This window comes from Sus scrofa, chromosome 3 (genome assembly GCF_000003025.6).
Source record: "Sus scrofa isolate TJ Tabasco breed Duroc chromosome 3, Sscrofa11.1, whole genome shotgun sequence".
NCBI lineage: Eukaryota > Metazoa > Chordata > Mammalia > Artiodactyla > Suidae > Sus > Sus scrofa.
In genome coordinates, this window is record NC_010445.4 from 120012454 (window position 1) to 120022071 (window position 9618).

General features: G+C 42.3%; 1 pseudogene; it reads left to right on the forward strand.

Annotated features, from left to right (window-relative positions):
- On the forward strand, nt 261–9300 carry LOC102160892 (annotated as a pseudogene).

Consider the following 9618-nt stretch of genomic DNA (forward strand, 5'->3'; position numbering starts at 1 on the left):
TTCGATCCCTGCCCTTGCTCAGTGGGTCAAGGTTCCAGCGTTGCCATGAGCTGTGGTGTAGATGGCAGACGCGGCTCGGATCCTGCGTTGCTGTGGCTCTGGCGTAGGCTGGCAGCTACAGCTCCGATTCGACCCCTAGCCCGGGAACCTCCATATGCCGCAGGAGCGACCCAAGAAATGGCAAAAAGACAAAAAAAAAAAACAAGAAAAAAGAAAAAGAAAGAATCTAGCATTGTCTCTGCTGTGGTGCAGGTTCAATCGCTGGCTAGGGGAACTTCCACAGGGGGCGTGGCCAAAAAAAGAAAAAGAATACCTGTCTTTGGTTATGAGGCCTGCCGTCGTCACCTCCGGCTCATAGGCCCATTCTGCTGCAGGGTCCAGTCATCGCTTCATTGTCCAAGGTGTGGTTACCTCTTCTTTTGCAGTCTCAAGGGTTTCCCTTAGGGTTTCTACGGGCTCACCCATGCTCTTACGTATATTTATGACACCCTCTCAACATTTCCAGCTGTCATTCAGTGGTAAGGTTTTCACACTTCTCTGTTTCACAATGATTCTAGAACAGTCTCCACCCCTATATAAATGTCTGCAAAACTGCACATCCAATAGCTCCATTGTAGTTGTTGTACTGAAGCTGAAAGGAACCAGGCCTAGATCCATCAGAATTCAGTTTACAAGACAAAGGCTACCGACTTGCAGTTGTTACCAAAACAAGAACAACGTTTGTGTTCAGTGTGAAGACTTGAAGAACGAGCAGAAAGGTATGAATTTTTTTTGTTTTTTACCACATCCTTGTGTCTTGTCTGTGTTCAGTGAGGATGATGCTATATCCACAGTTGTCATCCCCGATGTCTTTTGAAAACCACATCCTGACTTATGAGGACCATGCCCTTTGCTTCAGACCTGGAGCAGCGGATCCTGTGTACCAGTAAGATGCAGGGGAGGGAGAGACCAAAGCAGAAAAGAGATTGTTTCAGAAATCTTTACTTTGGGGTTCTGTGTCTATGTAAGTAAAAGACTTTGATATTCCACCTCCTTTTTCTCCCCATCTGGAGTTTTGTGAGAAGCAGGAGAATGGAGGACGGAGGTGGAGAAACTCCATCACAAGCTAATGATGCCTGATGATTCAAGGATACTGTATCTAAGAGGATACTGTTGTGTTTTTCTTAGACTGAGATGTGCCTGTTGGTGTCCTCGCCATGATACAGTCAAAGAATCCATATCCCAGATTTGAGCCAGTTGGTCATGTTGCCCTGACCATGAAGTTGTCCAAAGGTAAGTTCTTGGTAGTATGAGAGCACGAGTCATCAGGAATGCAAAACAATTCAGCTGGGCCTTATGTAACACTCCCTAGCACTCTTATTTGTATCTGTTTTCTCATTTGTCCTTCAGCTACCATGAGAGTCAGGCAAGAATTACTCCAGTTTTACCTATTAGGAAACTAAGGCTTAACAAAAGGTGAACTGAATATTGCAACAAATTATAAAAGAGAAATCTTAAAATGAATAGATCTTATGAGTCAATGACTTGCTGATGTCCAATAACAAGATGGGCAAAAATACACACAATTTACCAAAAATACAAACATCCTATACATAAAAATGTTTACACTAGAAGTTGGAAGTAAAGATTAAAAGTAAGTTATAACTTCTCACCCACTAAATTAAAATACCTGGCAAAGTCGATTCTATGTTAGCAAAGGTATGGTAAAACAGGTGGTACCGTATTGCTGCTGGTGATGAAAGCTGGCATCATATTTCCAGGAGGCAATGATACTCTGCCTCAAGACCATGAGTAGTTCATATTTCTGCCTTTAGAAATGTGTTGTGAGGAAATAAAAAGTACTCAGACTCAGATACAATGTGATCACTCAGTAACTATAAATATAAGTTTGTATACACATACGTTGAAGTAAATAATATTCTAGAGTGAGCTAAATAATATTCCAGAGAAAAAGAAAGGCTATTCCAGAGAGAGAGTGAGAGAGAGAGAGAATATTCCAGAGGGAGGGTGGAGAATATTCCAGATATTGATTGATTGATTGATTTTTTTCTCTTTTTTTAGGGTTATGGATGTTCCCAGGCTAGAGGTCAGCAGCTCGGGATCTGAGCCACCTCTGTGACCTACACCACATCTCATGGCAACATGGGATCCTTGATCCACTGAGCAAAGCCAGGGATTGAACCCACGTCATCATGGATACCCACCTGCCACAACGGGAACTCCTGATTGATTTTTTTTAAGCCAAAACCTCCAAGAAAAAGGACATTATGGTACACCTAATAATAGAAAGACTAAGCTATTATAGCAACTCTGTCTTAATGAGAGTTGATACAACAGCTCAGTCTTTCCTAAAACAAGCACAGACAGCATCTATTGCTCCAAAGAACATGAAGGGTTGCAATGACTCCTGGGTCCCATGAGAGGTGATGTTTGGGTAAAGATATCACGAAGAATCTGTGCTATTTCAAATACCCAGGAAATTAATTAATAAAGATGTTTCTGGAAGTTAGAGATTTGGCCAACTGAACTCATTCCCCATGGTGACTTCTTCCTGAGAGCAGATTCCATCATGCCCTTGGGTCATACTGAGAATCAGTGTAAAACCATCACAGCTTGTCATCTTCTAGGAAAGTATGTTTCAGGAGAGGATCTGTCTTTATATAAGAATCTAGAATTCATGGGAGTTTCCATCGTGGCTCATCCTTAACAAACCTGACTATCATCCATAAGGATGTGGGTTTGATCCCTGGCCCTGCTCAGTGGGTTAAGGATCCAGTATTACCATGAGCTGTGGAGTAGCTTGTGGACGCGGCTCAAATCTGGCGGTGTTGCTGTGGCTGTGGCTGGCAGCTACCGCTCTGATTTGACCCCTAGCCTGGGAACTTCCATATGTTGCAGGTGCGGCCCTAAAAAGACATAAAAAAAAAAAATCTAGAATTCAGAGACCCGAACAAGAAGGGTGTGGAAACGCCTTTTATAGAAGAAATACTTATTTTCAGAAAACCGAAAATTCAGAAACTAGGGTCCATAAATGTGAAGCAATTTTACCAAAGGGATATTTTATTTTAAAATAAGCACTGGAACTTTAAGCAAAGCTTAGAATAGTTTGGGGAAATGCTATTGGAGAATTCTGACGAATGCAGCTGCTCAGTCATATAGTTTCCTTGAAACTATGTGTGCGGTTCACCTCCTGTTCTTCAGCAGGAGGAAGTGCGGATTACACCACCTGAGAGACCATCTCTTCCAGAGCCATCATCTGGGCCACTTCAAATATAAGCTAAGGACCTTTTCACCCAGGGGTCAATGACTCCTCCAAAACCATATCCTTGTTTGTATAATGGGTTTCTGAGGATGTCTGGACTCAGCTTTTAGTGTACACCTGTGTGTCGTATGTAGATTTCAAGCACTGAACAGCGTGATGAAGTTCTCTCTAGTCTTAGGAAAGAGCGTTTAGGTGAAACCACTTACTTCCATCCTGGTTTCCATGTGTTTTAAACCACATACTTAGCATCATTTAACAATCTACTTAAGAATGATTTTGATCTCACTAAGGGTAAAAGAACTTGAGTGAATCTTGTTCTTCTACCAGTGATTTACTGAGTAACCGACATGGAGGAAGATAAACTGAATCCTGGCCTGGAGCCGCTCAGGGTGGGATTGGAGGATGGAGTATCTGTGCAGTGATAACAAGTAGAAGGATGTAATAATAAGACTGAAATAGACAAGCACTCAAACTGTATTTTGACAAAAATACCACATTGTCACATGAACCCCTTGCTATTTCCTGTGGTGGTTTGAAAATTCTATGCATTCATTTCCCAGACACAGAAGAACCTGAACAAAGGCTCAGAGAGGAAATCAGATACGCTGTGTACCTTCATGTTGGGGGGTGGGCAGGGGCTACTGCTGCAAATGCTTCCATCACGGCTGAGCCACATTCATTCGACAAATGACGGAGCATCTGCATTAGTCAGAATTCTCCAATAGCATTCTCCAGAACCAGTAAGATAGATAGATAGATAGATAGATAGATAGATAGATAGATAGATAGATAGATAGATAGATAGAGATTCATTTTAAGGAATTGGCTCCTGTGACTATTGGAGACTAGCAAGTCCAAAATCTGCAGGGAAGACTGTCAGACTGGAGACCCAGGAAAGAACTGATGCTTCAGTTCAAGTCATAAGGCCATCTGTGGGCAAATCCCCTCTTGCTCAGGGAGGTCAGTCTTTGTTCTGTTCAGACCTTCAACTGATTAGACGGGGCTCACCCACATTATGGATGGAAATGTGGTTTTTTCATGGTGTATCAATTTAAATGTTAACTGGCTAACAATATCCTCACAGAAACATCAAGAATACTGTTTGACTACATATCTGGGCATCCTGGTCCAGCCAAGATAATGCATAAAGTTAACTGTCATAGCATCTATGCACCAGGCATTGGGGATATGGTGATAAATAATGTACTAAACTTGTTTACTAAGTTATATAAGCTAATTTCAGAGAGCGTTTGTCTACATGCACAGCATGAGCGAGGGTACACTAGTTGTGGTAGAGCGGAAGGGGATGGCTGCAAGGGGAAAGATGCCATTTAAGCTCTGCTAGTGGATCTAGGGAAAGAATGTTTCCAGACAGAAGTAATAAGGGAAAAGGTCCTGAGCTGAAAATAAACTTGAGCTTTTAAGAAACAGGAGAAAAATTTTAGAGCAGAACAAGGACAGTGGAGCAAAGAGTTGAATGTGACTCAGTGGGAGCTAAGTAAAAAGACACGCTGCCTTGAAATGTCACCAAATGGGTCTCCAGTAGGGGCATGAAGCATCTGACTTGAAATGAGAGGTTGCACTGGCTTCTCTGGGGACTTTGACAGAACAGACTGGTCCAGGGAGACTCGGTTGGGGCTGATACTGGGTGGTACCTGCCAGAAGTAGAAATTTTAATAGATGTGGCTGGAAAGTACCTACTGCTGATGCTTCTGAATTTGTTTGTCTTTTCCCAAGGGGACTCGGCTCAGGTACACTAGTTCCACTTTCTAATAACAGCTTCCAACAAAGCATGACTGTCCCATGCTGGGGTGCTCAGCTTCTCCATTTAAAATATGAGAAAAATAGGCAAAAATCATTCTCAATACTTCCGTTGGCCAAACGTTGCCCTTCTTCTGTTGCCAGGCCACCCTTCCAGAGACATGAAAAGGAAACAACTTTCCATGAGGCTGAGAACTATTGTCATCTACCCACTGTTAACTCTCCCTGGTTTCCTTACTTACAGAACCTCTGTTTTACTGCCCTGTACTTTGGCAAATAGAAGTACGGAGAAACTGGCTTTTGCTCATAGTGTCTCACATCCTAAATGAAGAAGCTGAACTCCGCAGTCTAAGACAGTAAGATTATTTGGAGGGGCACCAGGGCTTGGCTCTGCCAGGAGTATCTGTGACAGATCTGGTCTCAGCATGAGCAGGGGAGAGATAGAGGATCCAGGACTCCACTCCCCCCAGCAGTAGAACAACCCTTCAGGAGAGAGAAGTGTCATCAGCTCACCCAGCACATCACAGGGAGGGTGGCGGGGAGGGAGAAAGCAAGGGCTGGAAGTTGGAAGCAGGAAGATCTCCCCGGCTGAGGTGGACTAGGAACCCAGGATGGCAGTCGGGATGGACGTTAAGTTACCCTCTCACCAGTAGTGTCTCTGAATTCTCTTCAAGGTCATTGCAACCTTGTTTTATGGTAAATACCAATCTCTGCTGGCAGTTAGCTTTACATGGAATTTTCCACCTGCTTCGAATAGTGTTTCCCAAGGATGCCAGTAAATTCAGTGCTAGGTGCTGTGATACCTACTTTACAGATAAGGAAACTGGGAAACTTCTGGTGGGGGAGTGGGCAGAGGAGACTCTTCTCTGTCACTCCTGGTGTGAAATCCCCCTTCCAGAAGCTTCTCTCACTTCCCTCCAGGATGTAGGGGATGGAGGATTTTCGAGAGTATGTTCTAGATTTTTTTTATTTTATTTATTTTTTTAGGGCCACACCCACAGCATGGCAAGGGGGTCGAATCGGAGCTGCAGCTGCTGGCCTGTAACACCGGATCGGAGCGGTGTCTGTGACTTACACCACAGCTCACAGCAATGTCGGAATGCTAGACCCCTTAACCCACTGAGTGAGGCCAGGTCTCGAACCCATGTCCTCATGAATACTAGTCAGGTTCATTAATTTCTGAGCCACAAAGGGAACACCTAGATTTTATTTTAAACTCTTCATCAGCTAGTGGAATTATTCTATCGTTTTTGATTACTCTGTGCTTTTCCCTTTTGTGTTTTATTTATTAGGCTTTGCTATTAACATTACGCTGTCATTGTAAAATGGATTTGGGAAATCTCTCCCACCCAGAGATTTCTATTTACATGTCATTGGCCTGAACTAGTTCACGTAACTGTCCTCGCTTAAGGGAAACTAAGAGACTTAGGTTTGTTTATTGCCATTGCCAATAAAATTGAGGTTCTGCTGGTAGAGAAAAAAAGAGAAAGTGAACACTGGGCGGGCCACAGTAACTCGCAGCCTCCTGGAAATTTGCTTCCTTCTTCTCCTTGTATCTCTGCAATCTAAGGTTGAAATTGTATATTCCTCGTGTGTAGGAAGAATTTGCATGTAAAATCACTAGGACCCGCTGTAAATAGGGTTTTTTTGTCTTTGTTGTCTTTTTTTTTTTTTTTTTTTTTTTTTTTTTTTTTTTTAGGGCTGCACCTGAGGCATATGGAAGTTCCCAGGCTAGGGGTCGAATCAGAACTGCAGCTGCCCTCCTATGCCACAGCCACAGCAACGCCAGATCCGAGCTGTGTCTGCGACCTACACCACAACTCAAGGCAACGCCAGATCCTTAACCCACTGAGTGAGGCCAGGGATCGAACCTGCAACCTCACGGTTCCTAGTCAGATTCGTTTCTGCTGTGCTATGATGGGAACTCCTAGTTTTAATTACTGAATTCCTTTCTCTAATGATTATAGAACTACTTGGGGGGTTGGGTTTTTCCTTGAATGACTTTTGTAAGCAGTAATTTCCTTGGATATTTGCTCATTTCTCTAAATTTTCTGGTATCTATGTTTATTATCTTAGTCTTTAAAAAAATCTATTTTTTTAATGCTCAGGTAGTTTAGTTTTGCCTTGTCTATGTTTTCTTTACCAGTTTTACCAGAGGTTGATCATTAGGCTTTTCAGAGAACCAGCTTTCAAAATCATTGATGCTGCTGTATCATCTCTATTTTATTGATTTCTGCTCTCATGTTTATTTACATCTTATGACTTTGAGCTTAGCGCTTATGATGCCGTTATTTTACTTTTTTTTTTTTTTTTTTTTTTTTTTTTTGCTTTTTAGGGCCTCACCTGAGGCACATGGAAGTTCCCAGGCTAGGGGTCAAATTGGAGCTGCAGCTGCCAGCCTATGCCACAGTCACAGCAGCTCGGGATCTGAGCCCTGAGCCATGTCTGTGACTTACACCACAGGTCATGGCCATGCTGGATCCTTAACCCACTGAGCGAGGCCAGAGATCAAACCCATGTCCTCATGGGTACTTGTCGGACTCATTTACGCTGCACCACCAAAGGAACTCCCTGTTTTACTACCTTTTAAAATGTCCGCTTAGCTTATTAACTTTCATTTTTCCTCTTTTCTGATAGATGCATTTAAGGCATTTGTTTAAAGCTAAATGTTTTAGCTATATTTTACAGGTTTTGATAAATAGAATTTCCCTCCTTTAGCACTAAGTATTTAACTTTCATTCCATTTTCTTCCTTAAACTATGAAGTCTTTAGAAGTATGTTTTAAATTTTCCAAATGTTTTATTTTGTTTTTGTTTTTAACTTTTTTTCTTTTATTCCTTTCTAACTTAATTGCATCATGGTCAGAGAACAGTATGACACTGATACCCCAAAATTCATTGAGACTTGCTAATGACGAAGTATGGAGTTGGTTCAAAAATGTTCTATGTGTGCTTTAAGATGTATATTCACTTATTTCTGGAAAGTGTCTTCAAAACATGTCTACATAGCTCACAATTAAAAGTTCAAATAGGTTTTTCAGGAATTCCCTGGTGGCCTAGTGGTTAAGGATTCACATTGCCACTGCTGTGGCTTGGGTCACTGCTGTGGCACAGGTTAATCCCTGGCCCAGGAACTTTTGTATGTAAAAAAAAGTTCTAATAGATTTTTTCAAATTTATTCTGCTTTCATCGTCATTCATCTGTTTCCTCTTTGTCTTTGTTTTTGAAACTTACTATTTAATAGTGAACAGGTTGCTTGGTTATTGAAATTGGAGGACTTCTCATCCTGTTACCTAATTCCGTTGACCGTATTTGCTGACTTCTCATGGTGTGTATTCTCCTTTATGTGCTTGTTACTTTCCCCTTCTTTGTCGTGAGACTCCTCCAGTGACACCTGAGCTGAGGCCTCTGCCTCCAGCAGGTATGTGGTACACTTCTGCCAGGCATCCAAGGCATAGTAGGGGTCCAGAACCAATTTTAATGTCCGTGTCTATGCTAGCTCTCCCCAGGCCATGAAGGTAGTATACAGCTGAACTCTAAACCTATGTAGTGTGCAGACTCATGCATATATTGCTTCCTTTTGGCTCCAAACACACCATTAAGTTCGCTACAACTAAGAATTCACAGTGTACAATTCATAATGTCATGAATGCTGTTTATCAGTTTTCAGTTTTGAGATTTGACCTCTAGATAAAACACAGAACAGCTCTTTTCCTCCCTGGCAGCTTGAAGACTAGCCGCCCATCATGAACGACTCAGTAACTATCTGGACCCCGAAGTTCATGACCAACCGACTACTTTCACGGAAACAAATGATCCTCCACCCTGGGAAGGGAACAGTACCTAAGACAGAAATTCGGGAAAAACTAGCCAAAATGTACAAGACTACACCGGATGTCATCTTTCTCTTTGGATGCGGAACCCATTTTGGTGGTGGCAAGACAACTGGCTTTGGCGTGATTTATGATTCCTTGGAGCACACAAAGAAAAATGAGCCCAAACACAGGCTTGCAAGACACGGCTGTATGAGAAGAAAAAGACCTCAAGGAAACAGAGAAAAGAACGCAAGAACAGGATGAAGAAAGTCAGGGGAACTGCAAAGGCCAATGGCAGTGCTGGCCAAAAAGAAGGAGTAAAGATTCTGCTGTGACTGTGTCTGTGGTGACTGCAAAATTTTCATGAGGAGCCTAACAAACGAAGAACTTTTACATGAAAAAAAAAAAAAAAAAAAAAAAAAAAACTACAGAACCACTCATTGGGAGGAGTTCCTGTCGTGGCTTGGTGGTTAATGAACCCGACTGGTATCCATGAGGACTCGGGTTCCATCCCCGGCCTTGCTCAGTGGGTTAAGGATCTGGCATCGCTGTGGCTGTGGTGTAGGCTGGCAGCGACAGCTCCGATTCAACTCCTAGCCTGGGAACCTCCATGTGCACTGGTGTGGCCCTAAAAAGACAAAAGACAAAAACAAAACAAAACAAAAAAACCCTTATTGGAATTAGAGGGGAAAATGTATTGTTATAAATCTTACCAATGTAAAAAAAAAAATAGATTAGAAAATGTAATATATGAAAAACGGTAAATGCCAATTTCTGTGTC